The sequence below is a fragment of the Periplaneta americana genome, chromosome 15, assembly GCF_040183065.1.
Source record: "Periplaneta americana isolate PAMFEO1 chromosome 15, P.americana_PAMFEO1_priV1, whole genome shotgun sequence".
NCBI classification, from domain to species: domain Eukaryota; kingdom Metazoa; phylum Arthropoda; class Insecta; order Blattodea; family Blattidae; genus Periplaneta; species Periplaneta americana.
This window is the reverse complement of record NC_091131.1, coordinates 90065065-90082251: the sequence shown is the minus strand read 5'-3', so window position 1 is coordinate 90082251 and position 17187 is coordinate 90065065. Positions and strand designations below refer to the sequence as shown.

The window sequence follows — 17187 nt, the reverse complement described above, 5'->3', positions numbered from 1 at the left end:
ATAGCATCTGAATTAGTAACAGTAGGGAATAAAACAGCATCTATAGTAATGGCAGGAAATAAAACATCTGAAACATTAATATCAGGGAATAAAACAGCACCTGAAAGTGTAACAACAGGAAATAAAATAATCTGAAACAGTAACAGCAGGAAATAAAACAATATCTGAAATAGTAACAGCAGGAAATAAAACAGCGTTTGAAACAATAAAGGCAGGAAATAAAACGGCATCTGAAATATAGTAATGGCAGGAAATAAAACAGCATCTCAAACAGTAATAGTAAATAAAATAGCATATGAATTAATTACAGTAGTAAATAAAACATCATCTGAAATATAGTATAATAGCAGGAAATAAATCATCATCTGAAACAGTTAATACCCGGAAATAAAATAGTATCTGAAACAGTAATAGCAGAAAATGAAACAGCACCTGAAACAATAACAGCAGAAAATAAAACACTATCTGAAACGGTAATAGCAGGAAATAAAACAACATCTGAAACAGTAATAACAGGAAATAAATCATCTGAAACAGTAATAGCAGAAAATAAAACAGCATCTGAAATATTAATGGCAGTAAATAAAACAGCATCCGAAAAAATAGCAGGAAATAAATCATCATCTGAAACAGTTAATATCGGGAAATAAAATAGTATCTGAAACAGTGATAGCAGAAAATGAAACAGCACCTGAAAGAATAACAGCAGAAAATGAAACAGCACCTGAAAGAATAACAGCAGAAAATGAAACAGCACCTGAAAGAATAACAGCAGAAAATAAAACATCTTCTGAAACAGTAATAGCAGGAAATAAAACACTATCTGAAACGGTAATAGCAGGAAATAAAACAACATCTGAAACAGTAATAGCAGGAAATAAAACACTATCTGAAACGGTAATAGCAGGAAATAAAACAAAATCTGAAACAGTAATAGCAGGAAATAAAACAACATCTGAAACAGCAATAGCAGGAAATAAAACACTATCTGAAACGGTAATAGCAGGAAATAAAACAACATCTGAAACAGTAATAGCAAGAAATAAATCATCATTCGAAACAGTAATCGCAGAAAATAAAACAGCATCTGAAATAATAATGGCAGTAAATAAAACAGCATCCGAAACAATAGCAGGAAATAAATCATCATCTGAAACAGTTAATATCGGGAAATAAAATAGTATCTGAAACAGTAATAGCAGAAAGTGAAACAGCACCTGAAAGAGTAACAGCAGGAAATAAAATATCTTCTGAAACAGTAATAGCAGGAAATAAAACAACATCTGAAACAGTAATAGCAGGAAATAAATCATCTGAAACAGTAACAGCAGAAATAAAACAGCATCTGAAATAGTAATGGCAGTAAATAAAACAGCATCTGAGAATTCACGCAGATATTTCATTTATTTATTCTAAGAATCGTTCATTCCCCTTTTCATCGCATAAATTTACTCACTTATTCACTCACATCCTATTAACTAATAAATTCATTTATCGATTCATTCATGGTAGCTTATTAGGCACAGAATTATTTTGTGTCATAAATCTACGACACAGGTCTCGCAGTTTTACTTCCTAACGGAGAAAGCAAAGGATTTTATAGCCATTTGAAATCCATAGTCCCTGGTCGAGTTTGAATCCACGAAAGAGCTAGAATGGCGACAACTAGAAGTCGTCTCTCTGTACACTCAACGTCTATTGCTGTTGGCCAAGTTCAAACGTATATGTATATGTGTATATATATATATATATATATATATATATATATATATATATATATATATATATAATCAGTGGTTACTTTCCGTCACATAAAAATAAAACGGATCTCTGTTCAGAACTGCAAATAACCACAGTTAAATTCAATATGTACACTACAGTTTTTATTTATTTATTTATTTATTTACTAATTTCGGCACCGCAGCCGAAGGTTTATTGTGCCTAGAGCCACAACTCTACGTAACACACACACACACACACACACACACACACACACACACACACACACACACTGCAGGACTCCCCAGTGTACTGGGTCAGGATACTCGGGGGGCCACTGTGAGACACCACACACACTGGGACAATGGCTAGACATCCAGTCCCTGTGAAGAGGTTCGAATTAAACCCCCCTGACTTCACGACCGGGAATCAAACCCGGGCCACCTTGATCAGGAATCAGTACGCTACCTCAAGACCAAGGAGGCGGACTAGACTACAATTTAGTTGAAAAGGTTTAGTGTTGAGATGCAACAACGTACTTATTCGTTCGTTATTTTTTTCTTTAATTTTTCAATCATAAAAAACATAGAAACTCAGAATTAAGCTATAAACTTCATTCTTGCACCGAATTAAAGTTTATTTAATGAGAAAAGTTCTGTAATGCAATAATAATTAACATAAACAAACATAATATGAGTGTCAGAGGACATGACAGAAAAATTTAAGTTTATTATTTTTTTCTTGCGCTATAAGAAAAATTCTAGCATGGGGCTGTTTAGAGATCATTAAATTATTTAATTATCAGGCCTTTCTTCCATTCCAAGGAATAATTTAATTGCTTGGTTTTTTTAATTGAATACTCTTAGGGATAGTAGAATTATTTTTATATTAACTTTCTTTTAACTCAAAAATTTTGCAGCCCCCACCTCAAAATTTTTTGGGGGCTATGAGATATTCCATTTATTTATTATAATGACACTATATTTACTACAACAATTTCCAAGAATTTCCAAGAAATCGGTTAAATATAAAGATGCCAGAATGAGTACTGAAACCGAGAAACTTTATTTCTTTGTTCACTATAACATGCCACCTATGGCTGAATGGAATCCTCGGGAAGCAGTACTGTTCCGGCTACATTACTTAACTTTTTTGTTCATTGTAACTGCGAGTAACTTTTATCCTATTACTGCACAAAATGTGTTTTATCTGCACATATTGGTTTATTACTACACAAATTGTGTATGACTTGCACATTAAAAAGCTCTGCATAGGACTCACAGATTTAATTCCTTTAGTAAGAAGCCATGCTAAGGATTTTATCACCCTATAAAATCTATTGTCCTCGGCCCAGTGTTGCCATATTTACCGATAAATCGCTAAATCTAGGGAATTTTGAATCAGTCTCGGCGACAAATTTTGTAAAATACGATTAGCGACTTTTCTGCTGATTTTTATATTCTTCCACTTTTTCCTTTCTTTTGAGTTAAAACATTCAACTGAAGTCGTGCACTTTGTTTTAGAAGAGGCATGGGTGCATGACTGAGTCGTCTAATGATTCATACGTGAAAACCCTGATCTCATATATTTGGGATCAGTGATCAGGGGTGAAATATGCTCACGGGTTAGGTCTCTCTCTCAATGCTATTGCTCCAATACCGATAAACGGTGGCAACTTTGATTGTCCAGCTAATTCTTGGTTCTTCCCCGCAACGCGGAGATTTTCCACTCCGAACCGACCCGAGGCAGTTGAGTTTTGTAATTTTGTGCAGACAGTTCGTGTGAAGCAAATTAGACTGTAGTTTTTGCTGGTTTTATTATATTTTAATATATAAGATTTAAAAAGTGTTAGATTTTACAAAAAAAATTGTGGTCAAATACTTGGGTGAAAATTTCCACTTACAATTTGCCAGAAAGTGTAGTGTCAATGATTGGATCAAGTGCAGTGTATTCACAATCAGCTGTTCCCACAGCTTCCACCTCAACATCACAGCCGTCAACAATACAACCAGACTCCGCAGAAGAGAGTGACGACGAGGAAATTATATTTTTCTCCGCATAGTATGTTTCTCTTATTTTTATTTACATATATTTATTATTAATTTTTAGCGACATTTCTGGGGATTTTTTAGCAAACTTTGGAGAGATTTAGCTACTTTGTGTTGAAAAGTTAGCGAGATTGTAGAGCAATATGTTGGCAACAGTGCCTCGGCCGGGATTTAATTCGCGGACCTCTGAACCAATGGCTAGCACGGTAATCAAAGAACCATTGAAGAAGACGCATCGTTTAACTATCACTCTGCATAATCAATAGGCAGCTTTACAAATATCCTCGAAATTATGGGGCCATGAAAATGTCCACACGTCCCGACTGTCGTGAAAGCAGTATACGGCGATGTGTCCACACATTAAGGTCTCCCTCTCGCTCCCTTTCTCCATGATTCAGACTGAGTGACGTGAGACAGTCTGCTCGTGTTGGAGTGGATACATTATGTGCCCATGCAGTTCTGAAACTCTGTTTGTTATGGGGTTGCACTGTCCAATGCACGCGCTTTATTTATTCAGTTCGTTTTCTGTCTCTCTCACAAAGCGAAATAAAAAAAAAACAGCATTATCTGCATCAAAATGTGAAGCAGCCGCATTACTAGGTACGTTTTAATATAAATGGAATATAAATTGTAGTTTGCAGAAAATGTAATTTGCATGCTTGCACATATAATTTCGTTTTAAAACTGCAGAGTTTGTTATTGAGAAATTCGTAATTCATTTTCAGTGTATCAGAATAACCAAAGCGACACTATTGTTCCTGGAATAACAGGTTCGTTTACGTTCCACGATATCAGAGTTGTTACATCTATGCAAAATAATTTTTTTACGAAGTTTCTTACATGAATCTAAACCAGCCGTGGCGAAAATGTGGTCGTGCGCCAAGCCACTGTGTAACCTGCAACGTGCATAGCACCTACGGAGGGAGGCGGACACCCGAAAGGGAAGTGAAGCAACAGTCTGACTTATTAACTGATTTTCATTTTCCTTACGTCAAGCACTTAAATAGAATTTTATACGGTATAAGGTTACAAACTAATGTTCAGTACGTGTAACGAAAAAAGAAATGAATAAGAAAACATAGGACACATTACCACAACCTGTTAACTATCTTCAGAATGTCTCTGCGACAGAGTTTCAAAATCAGGAATTATGTCACTTACTGCCAGTCGTAGTTGATCACGAAGGTATTTGTCTGTCAGTCGTGATCTAAATTTGGTGTTTACTATTTTCATTGTTCAAAATCATTTTTCAGAAACGTAAGTTGTAGCAAACATGGAATCAACAGAGCAAGCGATAGAACGAAGCTTCGGATATTTATTTTTTGGCAAATATTTGAAAAGTTCAACATTTGTTAAATCCTTACATCTAGCTTTCATTTAATATCGCATTGTAAATCTGTGAGTTTAAATTGAAGATCTAACCGCATTATTCATACATCTGCTGAAAAAGGATCGACGTACAGAGATAACAGCAACAATAATAATAATAATAATAATAATAATAATAATAATAATAATAATAATAATATCAACAACAACAAATAGTACCTTTCAATGTTTCATAATGTGGGTGACATGTAATATAATGTCGTTTTATGTTACACAACCGTTTTCCTCGTAATACTTGTACAAATCATACATCCTACTTGAAACTTTCGTTTTTGTAGAGTACACGGTTTCGAGAGAGACATTGCGACGATACACCACTCGCAGATCAGAGACAAATACAAATGGAACGGAGTTTGATCCCAGTGAGTGAGAGGGTGGAGGTTGGGGGAGGTAGAAAGCAAGAGAAATGCATAGCTATCATTGTAATCCACAATGTGCTCGCGAGTCACATTTTCGCCACGGCTGATCTAAACAATCCCTGTCACGATGATTAACATGTTTTCCTTCACGTTTTGTGTAATTTATCTTATTATGGATGATTAGATTAGAATTTGTGTTCTTTAATTAGTATTTAAAAAATATGTACAAACACTAAAACACTTGATATCTACTATAATAAGAATATGAACTTATGTTTTCTGGATTGAGCATAGAAGATAATCTCAACAAACCTCCAAAGTAAAAAATCTAGCTTCATTGCTAGGTACATAAAAGGTAGAGGTAGTCACAATGTCATGAAGGCATTTGGAGGGCATGGAGGTAGTAGAGCCCCATGCTTTCTTGACCTTGGCATTAGAATAAGGTAGCGATCGGCATCACGCTCCGCCTTCTACCCCAGGATAGACCCGGTACTCAAGTTGAGAGGAGAATGAAAAGCAAACACTTCCACGGTGGCAGATAAAAAAGTTATTTTTTTTTCCTTACACTATATTAATACTGTAATACCAAAACAAGTGCTTATACAAGTGAGCAAAATAAAACTGGCCCGGAAAATCTATAATATTTACATTTACATATATAGTTATAAGAATGGCCTTTGTTAATGAACATCACAGAAGATGCATCGAAATAACGGTTTTCTGCATTGTCAGGGTCATTTCTACGTCAGTCTTATAAATATTAATTAATATATTTCATATATATTTTCCACGGGCCAGTTTTATTTTGCTCACCCCGTACAAATTTTGACCACTCGAGCGCAATTACGAGGGCCGTCAAGAAAGTAAGTTTCCTTGGAGCCGTTGACAGAAAGTAAACACAATTTCATGGAAAGATTCATTGGAACAGATACAGCAATTGTTGAGATATTTTTAGACATATTCCCCACCGGAATTGAGACATTTTGTCATACTGTGGGATCGACAGAAAGGTGCAGACGGCTGTCACACGCTGGTTCCGATCCCAGGCGGCAAACTTCTACGAAACAAGGATACAAAAGTTGATCCCATGGTATGACAAATGTATCAGTTTCGGTGGTTAATATGTTGAAAAATAGCTCAACAACTGCTGTATCTATTTCAACAAATCATTCCATGAAATTGTGTAAACGGACCTCGTAATTGCGCTGGAATGGCCAAAATTTATATAAGCACTTGTTTTGACATTATTAACATGGTGGAAAAAAAAATAACTTTTTATCTGCCCCCATGAGAATGTTTGCGTGTAAATGAACCTCGGAGCCAATCTAGAAGTTTGGCAACGAAGAAATCCCGTCGCTACCCGGTCGCCGATTTAAGTGCATGTCATTCATAAATATTTGACACAGTCACGATTTAGTAAATATGTTTTAACGACGCTATATCAACTACCAGATTTTATAGAATTGATAACACAATGGTATTAATTTTTAGACGACCAGTCCGAGTACTCGACATGGGGTTATTACACATTCGCCTTACTATTTGGGACAACTATAGAAAAAACCGAACCATTTAGTCAGCAAAAGCGATATTCTAACTTACAACCCGATCGTAAAATAAGAAAATTAATTCCGCTCGTTTGTCTCTAGGCCAAGTACGTAAGCTAGCAAATTTATATAGAGAAGCTATTCGTAAATTGTAGTTGTTTCTAATATATTTCGAGTTACGGATATCAGCACCTGTATTTAAAGGTGATGCGAATATTACGAGTATATTACTGGTTTACAATGAAATGAAGAATACATTCCTTTCTTGTCAAATAATAAGCAGTACTGCGAAATCAGAATTTTCAATGAGACAACGTAAAATACATGATTCTATTAATATTCATCTACACATGACAAGGGGACCTTAGAACTTGTGATCACCTATCTTTAAGCTGGAAATACTCTTCTTGTTATCCACGTGTCGCGTTGTCTATTGTGATTATTTCTTTATGAGAAGGCGGTATTAAACTATAAACGAAACAGCAACGAAAAATACGAGAAGATTACTCCCATAGACGATTTATCTCAATATCACAGGAGAGCTCAACAGAACAGGGCAGAAAAGAATAGAACAAAGAATATCATAAAGAAGCATAGAATAGAACGGGTTCAAGACAGCAGAACAGAAAATATAATAATGAAGCAGAAACAGAACAGGATAGAAAACAGCAGAAGAGAGAATATAATAATGATGCAGAGAAAAGAACAGGATAAAAAGAGCAGAAAAGAGAATATAATAATGATGGAGAGAACAGGACAGGATAAAAAGAGCAGAAGAGAGAATATAATAATAATAATAATAATAATAATAATAATAATAATAATAATAATAATAATAATAATTAATAATAATAATAATAATAATAATAATAATAATAATAATAATGCAGAGAACAGGACAGGATAAAAAGAGCAGAAAATAGAATATAATAATGATGTAGAGAACAGAACGGGATAAAACGAGCAGAAAAGAACAGAACAAGACAAAAGAGAACGGGTAAAAAGAGAACAGAGAAAAGCATAATGAAACAGAGAACACGATAACAGAAAAGATAAACACAAGAGAGCAGAGAAAAATAGAATAGGAGAAAATCAGAACATAACAGAGAAGAGATAAAGAAGCAGAAATGAGCATTACAGAATGCAAAATATAATATCGCAGATATTTACTGTGGAGAAGATTGGAACGAAGAGGAAACAGAAGAGAGAAAAGGCAAGACAAAGGAATAGACAGATAAGGAGTAAAGGGAAAGAGGAGAATATGAACGACAGATAGAAATCCTGAGACAAAATAAAAAAAAATACATATAGACTATATATGGAAATTTCAATCCGCATTGTGTGATATTCTAACTTGTTTCAATTCTTTGTAAAGACTAAGCATATAAATCCAATTAAATCGATATTCATACTAAATCCAGAGTTAAAGAGTTGATTAATTTTATTCTTAATTGTGTTACTTTTCTCCTGAATGAATATTTTCGTGCATTTTTTGCGCTAGTCCGCGATTAACATAAATAAGGGACAACTTGGCAAATAAAAACAGTAGTCTGATGTAAGGTGCCACGTCTGTCGTGAGGCTGTCTTGGTGCTATGAAGTTCGACTTCCTTTGGAGCCATGGAATTACAGTTCTTTAGTACTCGGGCAATAAAATTAATCTTGTGTGGTTTCACGAACAGCTGCCAGGATAGAAGTTTGTTCACCGTATACTTGAGGCGCGACAGGCAGCGCGCTATATGTAATCTGAGTCCCTGGGACAGAATCAGCTCTCTCCAACTAGTCCCTAGCGCAGTGTTTTTCAAATTGGTGGTACGCTAACCGCTGGTGATACGTAGACGTCGAAAGGAGGTGCGCAGGCAACTTCAATTTACAGTCTTAGAAATGTCTGAATTATAACTTCTAGATACTTAAAGCAAAAATCTAAAATAAATTTGACTGAATTTTGAAGCAAATGTTTCACAGCGTAGCTAATTATCTGTAATATACATTCTGACGTAAGCAGAACCCTTCACTTGCCGTTATTCGTCCTGACTCTAAAGAGCGGGCTCATAGATGTCGCTAGTACCGAGAAGTGTAGATCACTTTTGTTCGTTTACAATGTAGATGGATTTATTGAGCAATATCATACATACAGATACACTATATTATCAGAATTTTCTCTTAAATCCAATGCACGGGTCTTCTGACCATACGTGCTGTGTGAAACAAGTCCTACTTTGTAGGTTTCACCCCCTCACCTATGATTAGATCCAACCACTCTCCACAAGAACACACAGATTAAAATGAAAATGGACAAACAAAACACATTATATAATATATCGTCCACACCTGTGGAGTAACGGTCAGCGCATCTGGCTGCGAAACCAGGTGGCCCGGGTTCGAATCCCGGTCGGGGCAAGTTACTTGGTTGAGGTTTTTTCCGGGGTTTTACCTCAACCCAATACGAGCAAATGCTGGGTAACTTTCGGTGCTGGACCCCGGACTCATTTTCACCGGCATTATCACCATTTCATTCAGACGCTAAATAACCTAGATGTTGATACAGCGTCGTAAAATAACCCAATAAAATAAAAAATATATATATCCTAACCTAAAGCAGGCATAAAACTGTATAACTGAGTAGTTACCATTATCCCTTCGTCAGTTCGCATCACAAACTTCAACAGCTGAAGTTCTAATCTGTCTCGCCTTCAAAAGGAACAATCCAGTCTTTTATTCCCATTCTCTATTCTCCATGAGGTCAAGATATGCGAGCGAACTCCTATTTTGACTTAGCATCGAGGGTGGTAGATATTTTCTCCGGATATGTTCCGATTCGACACACTGCAATAAAATATGTCTCCAGGAGTCGTTTTCCCCACACAGTGGACAAAGGCGCTCTCCTTCTTCGTTGACAATTTTATTACCCTTCCATGCCCCCAGTCTCAGCCACGCTAAATCTTCTCTACTGTCTTTGTTACAGGAATTTACGTAGATCACTTAGTTCGTCAGAGGTAATCCAGAATGCACCACGGGCGGTGGGCCTGCAATACACTCGTTATTATGTGATATTAGTGATAGGAAATTTCGTATTGTGACGAAAAATTCTGTGACAGAGGTATGGAACAAAGTGGAATAAGAGGTTAATGCATAAATGAAGGGATTGATTCCAAAATGTCCTAAATCTTTTTTTAACTGAAAGTAGCTTCAGAACAATTGTTTCAGCTTCTATACATTGTATAATGCTATAACTTATTCATTACATGCAGTGAGAAATGTTAAATTTATTCAAAACTATCCTAAGTATTCTGTTCATTGCTTCCAAATCGTACGATTATTGATGGGTCACAATTCATCATACTGGTTAATTTACGAGTTGATTTGACGTGGATCATAGTGAATGTAAGTGTTTAAACAGTTTATTTTCATCAAACTTGAACAGTCATCCTGAACGCGGAGATATTTCATGACAAAATGGCCCTCTTTTGTGCCGTACTTTCCCCGATGGCGTTCTTCCCATAAACGCCACGAGTAATTCTAGGGACCTCCATTGACTTTACTCTTCCGTCAAACCCCAGATCACATATATAACAGATTATTTATCCCTATGTTAAAATCGGTAGCACTGTGAAGAGAACAGGATCGTCACCTGTCCGCCTTAAACGAACACGAGATGATAGTACAGTTGCAAATGCAATTCAAATGGAAGTTATGACGTGACTTCTTATGTAACAACTAGATGGCAGCATAGTAAACTTGACAAAAGTTATCGTCAAAGACTATAAGGCCGAACAATCTGGGTATATGATCTCTGGTGAAACTCAAACAAAAGTATGCCAGAAACGTTTCTTTTTCTACTTGAATTCCATATTCCTTTGCCAATAAATTAACAGAAATTCAAGACATTTAGAACACAATATTATGATATTACAATAACAAATACTGTACCAAACCATTTTTTTTACAAAGACCCTGTTTCCATGGGAAAAAAAAAACGCTAGGAGCTTATGCATCAACCTGTTAGATTAGAACTGAAATACGCGTCTATCGGTAATTACCAATTATTTCGCTGAAATCTTTCTAATGTATCGGTTAGTTCCTCTTTAATCACAGCCATCGGTTCTTAAAATTGAACTACATTCACAATGTGCTTGCCCTCGTGCATATCGCAGCGTACTGATACACCAAGATGATTATTAATTCCCTCTGTTAGTCGCAGTATAAACACAACGCATTAATGGATTCCATAATGTGGGCAATAAGCTTGATTCTCGTAATAGTTGTGTACATTATACGGATAGTTGAATGCTTTCTGGCACTAATCAGTTATTGGATGCATTTTATTACACAATTACTCAAATGTTTGCATAATGATTTTTAATGTTTTAAAAATATAAGTACATTTGAAATTCACAAAACCAGATGTCATTAAAGGATTAAGCGATATTAGGACGTTTAATTTGATGAACAAAAAAGTTTTGATAAATTATAAAAAATCATATTGACGAACAGAACAAAACAAACATAACCAGATGTTATCAAAGCTCTATTTATAATCAATAGTCACATTAAAACCACTCTTTATTCACAAAATAATAAAATTATTCTTGTAAAAGATTTGTACATACTCACGTGTTATTATTAATTAAAAATTTATTTGTCGATTCTTCTGACTTGTGAAGTTTTTCAACATCAATGGTCATCTGCTGTAGCTAAATACGCTGATAGAAACAACAGACATGCTTTCGATTCTCCGCAGAAAAGTGGATCTCTGTTGCATAAGGACCGAGTACCAGTAAGTCTCTTGTAATTGTATTATTAAAACTTGGCATTACGTCAGCCACAAGATCAAGAAATCACAATAAAATCTGTGACTACATTCTGTTAATTACAAGTGATGATGATGATGATGATGATGATGATAATAATAATAATAATAATAATAATAATAATAATAATAATAATAATAATAATAATAATAATATCTCATGTCTCTTTTTATTAACATAAATGTGGCATTGTACGGACTTCTCGCCATAAGACTATTAATATTAATAATTACAACACATGGTACTAGGTTTAAAATACTCTCAAAGAAGGCAAAAGCTGAACTAAACTGTAATGACAAACATTCATTTAATGTTTCACGTTTCTACGAGATTGTATGCATATGATTTAAAGATCTGTATCGATCAGAATGACGTGGTTCGCAAATCACATAATGCCCGCCATTAGCATCTCGCACCTGAATGACATTACGGCAGAGTTGCCAGACAAAGAAAACATAACCGTAGTACCAACTTATGAAAATACTCGTACTTCAGCATAAGATTATACATTTCTCACTATTTTACAGAAAGTTAATGTGTACAAACATAGGTCAGTTTCTCATAATACCTACAAAATTGAGTTCAAATATAAAGTTACAACATTTCTATCTTTATACTCTCCTATGTGGACAGCTGCGCTGTGCACTGCCGCTTCCGCTCTATCTCCACGAACGTGGAAAGATAAAATGTATGCACTATATTATATATACAGGGACATCATTTTATTTTTACTTCAATTTTTATTGTACCTGAGTTTTTGAATGCACTTCACTCCCACCCCTTCTATTAATGAAGTTCAACCTTCCTCCACACAGATCCAAGACCACATATACAGTCATAGTAAACAGTACGTTCCAAAAATATGTTTGCGTTTTCCAGTGACGAAAGAGCTTTCAAATATTGAATCATTTTCGCATAGGTACTGTCGTCCATTTGCCTACGTCGTATCCCGGTTTCTCCCATCAACATTTATTCGCCAGCTAGTGGCTGGGCTGTCTTAGCTCTTTTCTGAGAACATTAATTTCTGTTAGAAATTGGACGTCTACGTAATATTATACAACTGTTTAAAATAACTTAAATAAAAGGGCCTCGTTAAGTAATTAACTGTCACGTGATTTCCTCCCTTTCTACGACCCTATGACATAACCAGTTGGATAGTATGTCTGAGTAATTTTATCTTTTCGAATCGGGCAGAAGTGAAAATTGAATTTACAGTACGTAAGGTACTCTTTTATAGAGTAGACACAGAATTATTTCAACACGAGTTACTAGTACGAAGGACGAAACTGGTAATTGGGTTAGGTACAATAGTCTATAGTGCGATAATATGCACATTAGAACTGAAGCCTGTATCGAAATGAACGGCCACCATTCTCAAAAATGTGTTTAAATATCCATATTATGATTATTTTTAAATTTAACTTAATTCTCTATATTGTACGCTAAAGTCTGTAGACAATATAATATACACTGCATAATGAATACGTCCACATGGACAGCTCAGTTCGTGGGTAAAAATACTCATTGTTAATACTGTACTGTATTTTGAATTAAACAAAGCCTAATGAAAATGATCAAACTCAAAATCGCGATATTTCCTAGTTTACGTAAATGGATGAAATACTTTTCTTCCCTCCTATACCTAGCAAAGTGATTTGTTTGCATATTACGCCAGTATCATCGAACTCCAGTCGTGGAAGGGGATAGCAAACGGCGTTGATCCAAAGGTATAGCCAGGTTAATATTAAAAATATTAGTAAAAATAAAATGATGTCCCTGTACATACACACATATACATGATGGAAATAATCTTTCAGATTGAAAGACACGATAGGGTTCATTTAAATTAATAGAAAACCTATATTACATTTATGATTAAATGCACAGTTAACTAGAAAATTAAGTTGGAAGTTTCAGCCGTCTGGAAACGTAACGCTAACACACTCTTCTCGTAAAAGAGATGTAAGAGGTCAACGAACACGGTCTGTGTTGCTAGGTGAGCTACTCTCTGGCTACGACGTTGCCATCTGCTCGCATCGAGCAGTGGCTTCAAATGAGTGGTTTTTAAATTAAATTTACACGAAAACCGTCCACGCTATTGACATACGCCAGAGGGATAAAAGATTCATTAGATTTATTAGCGATATGGACAAAATCACGATTTTACTCGCAATTGTTATCGAAGAAGAGGGTTTAAACATTTGGGGGAAAAAAAACTTTCTTTCTGAAAAAAAAACTATGAACGTTCCACCAACACGATATTACAGTTTTTTGTTGCATAAAACATGAACTATTCACCCTGAAAATCTGCAAGGTTATTTCACTTCGACACTGTAAATACAGGATGGAAGGAAACCTATTACATTAATTTACAGAGATAAAACAGTAGATAAGGTCAATGCGAACAAGTGTCAAATAAATTTTTTGATACGTCCAATAGTTTGGGGTATACGAAATGCAAGGTCTTGTCACGCTGCAAAGAGTACCAGTGCTCCTTGAGATCATTGCTCCACGGGGGAGGAGGTGATTATAACTGCAATCATCTACTCCGCAAGACTTGCGAGAGGAGATTGTAAATAAAAACGTCTCATCAGATACGTTTCGATCAAATTACTGTACATTCATAATACTAAACACATTACTTAACATTATTGCAAACTTAATTTATTTTTCAAATTTATTTTTAACTTCTTCAAAGATAATAACTTAAACGGATATTAAGTTACAGAATGTTATTTTGTGTTTATATCAAATTACTATTACTATTTTGTAATTACGTAAAAAGCAAATAAATCAACATATACTGTGCTGTGAATGTAAAATAAGTTTCATTGTATTAAATTTAAAGTTTAAAGAGGTTATAGGGTAATAAATAATATTAAAAACTAAAGAATTTGCATAATTGATTTATTGAATACTTTACGTTTTGATCTACAGTAAACCGATGGAAACGTATCTGATGAGACTTTTTTTTACATTCTCCTCTCGCAAGTCCTGCGAAGAGGATGACTGCAGTTACAATCACCCCCACTGCGGAACAATGACCTCCAGCCGCAGTAGTACTCTTTGCAGCGTTGCAACACATTGCATTTCGTATTCTCAAAACTATTGGACGTATGAAAAGAATTATTTGACAAAATTTGTTCGCATTGACTTCATCTATTACCTCTGTGAATTAATATAATAGGTTCCCTTCCACCCTGTATAAGTCTATCACTAAATTTTAGTTCCAATTAAGAATATTACTAATTAGTGTTCACATGATTTTCATGGCAAGCGTAGCCACCATGAAGATTTTCAAAGCGTCTTTACCTCGAATAATTTCAAGGGAAAAATTGTTCCGGGGCCGGGTATCGATCCTGGGACCCTTCGCTTAGCGCACGAATGCTCTACCGACTGAGCTACCCCAGGAACTATACACGACACCGTCACAATTCTTCCCTTTATATCCACACAATTCAAATGGGCTGACAAGACGCCAGAACCCAACTTTGAATGCACACTTAAATGGTGGCTTTCTGTTAACGTCCCTACAGTAACGAATATAGTTCCTGGGGTAGTCAGTCGGCAGAGCATTTGTGCGCTAAGCGAAGGGTCCCAGGATCGATACTCGGCCCTGGAACAATTTTTCTCTTGAAATTATCCAAGCCTGCTTCAGAGAGAGCTTCTACCTCAAAGCCAGATTTGCGTCTTTACCTCCTTAAAACATTTTTCCATAATATTAAACATATTAAATGAAGAGAACTAGTCTAAAAAGTGCGAATTAACCGTTAATTTCACTTCAATAAGGCGTGTAGTTGCAAAATCAGATACATGACTTCCTTTTCGAAAATGAGTTAATGTTATATTTCCTACCTTCATATGATTCTACAACTGCTATAGCACTGTTGTGCTCCAAAGCCAGATACATCACATGAATTTGAATGATGAAAGAATAGTATTGCTTGCAAATCCTTGGTTCCTTGTAAACGTTTTTCCTTCATACTGAAAAATTATGTTTTAATGACGTATCTGATTTTGCAACTAAACGCCTCAATTATAGACCTACATTGTAAGTTCCAAAATCATTTTGTTCCTTCAGTAAAGTAGTATAAAATTGCGTAACATAAAATTCGGCAGTAGTGAACGTGAGACTGTGTTTTGTAACAGCCGATATTCAGAACCCTGATAGGAAAGCAAGCGTGATTCAAATTAAGTCAAGCTCAATTTATTGCCGGAACAGCCGTTAGCCTGCTGTTAAATATGTGCCTTGCCATAAAACATGTGAGACGGGGTGGCGCAATCCATGCCTACAGATAACACGTTTTCTGCATTCTCTGGAGCTATCTGCATAAATTCTAAACAAAATGGAAATAAACACGTGGAATCCCTCACATCTTGGATACCTTCACAAGACTGACCTCAGACATGAGCTCCAGTAAGGTCCCTTATACAAAAGACATGTCATGTCCTTTGTTATCGAGGCTTTAATTCGATTCTGGTGACGTGCTACCTGACTGGCAATTCCTAATTTTCTTCAATACAATTTACTTTTAATAATACCATCTCTATATTACCGGTTGTTCTGTATGGTCGTGAAACTTGGACTCTCACTCTGAGAGAGGAACACAGGTTAAGGGTGTTTGAGAATAAGGTGCTTAGGAAAATATTTGGAGCTAAGAGGGATGAAGTTACAGGAGAGTGGAGAAAGTTACACAACGCAGAACTGCACGCATTGTATTCTTCACCTGACATAATCAGGAACATTAAATCCAGACGTTTGAGATGGGCAGGGCATGTAGTACGTATGGGCGAATCCAGGAATGCATATAGATTATTAGTCGGAAGACCGGAGAGAAAAAACCTTTGGGGAGGCCGAGACGTAGATGGGAGAATAATATTGAAATGGATTTGAGGGAGGTGGGATATGATGATAGGGACTGGATTAATCTTGCACAGGATAGGGATCGAAGGCGGGCTTATGTGAGGGCGGCAATGAACCTTCGGGTTCCTTAAAAGCCATTTGTAAGTAAGTAAGTAATACCATCTCTGCCTTTCAAATTTCAATTCATCATTCAACTTCGTGGATGATATGAGCTCAATTGCACTTATGATATACATATAATATAAAATAGATATACAGACATAGAGAGTTTATACAAAGGCGACTTAAACACAAACACAGAAACATGCAGATTCACAGACATAGAATTAGACACTCACACATACAGTATATACATAGAGATATACAAACTCAAACAAATATATAGACACAGACATAGACAAAGAAAGAGAAATACACAAAGATATACAGTAGACATACACAGAGACATACAG

At 35.6% G+C, this 17187-nt stretch overlaps 1 protein-coding gene across 1 annotated transcript in view; it reads right to left on the bottom strand.

The window, feature by feature from the left end:
* Positions 1 to 17187, bottom strand: part of LOC138715198 (uncharacterized) — a 1247406-nt gene that overhangs the window by 151958 nt on the left and 1078261 nt on the right. The window lies entirely within an intron of this gene.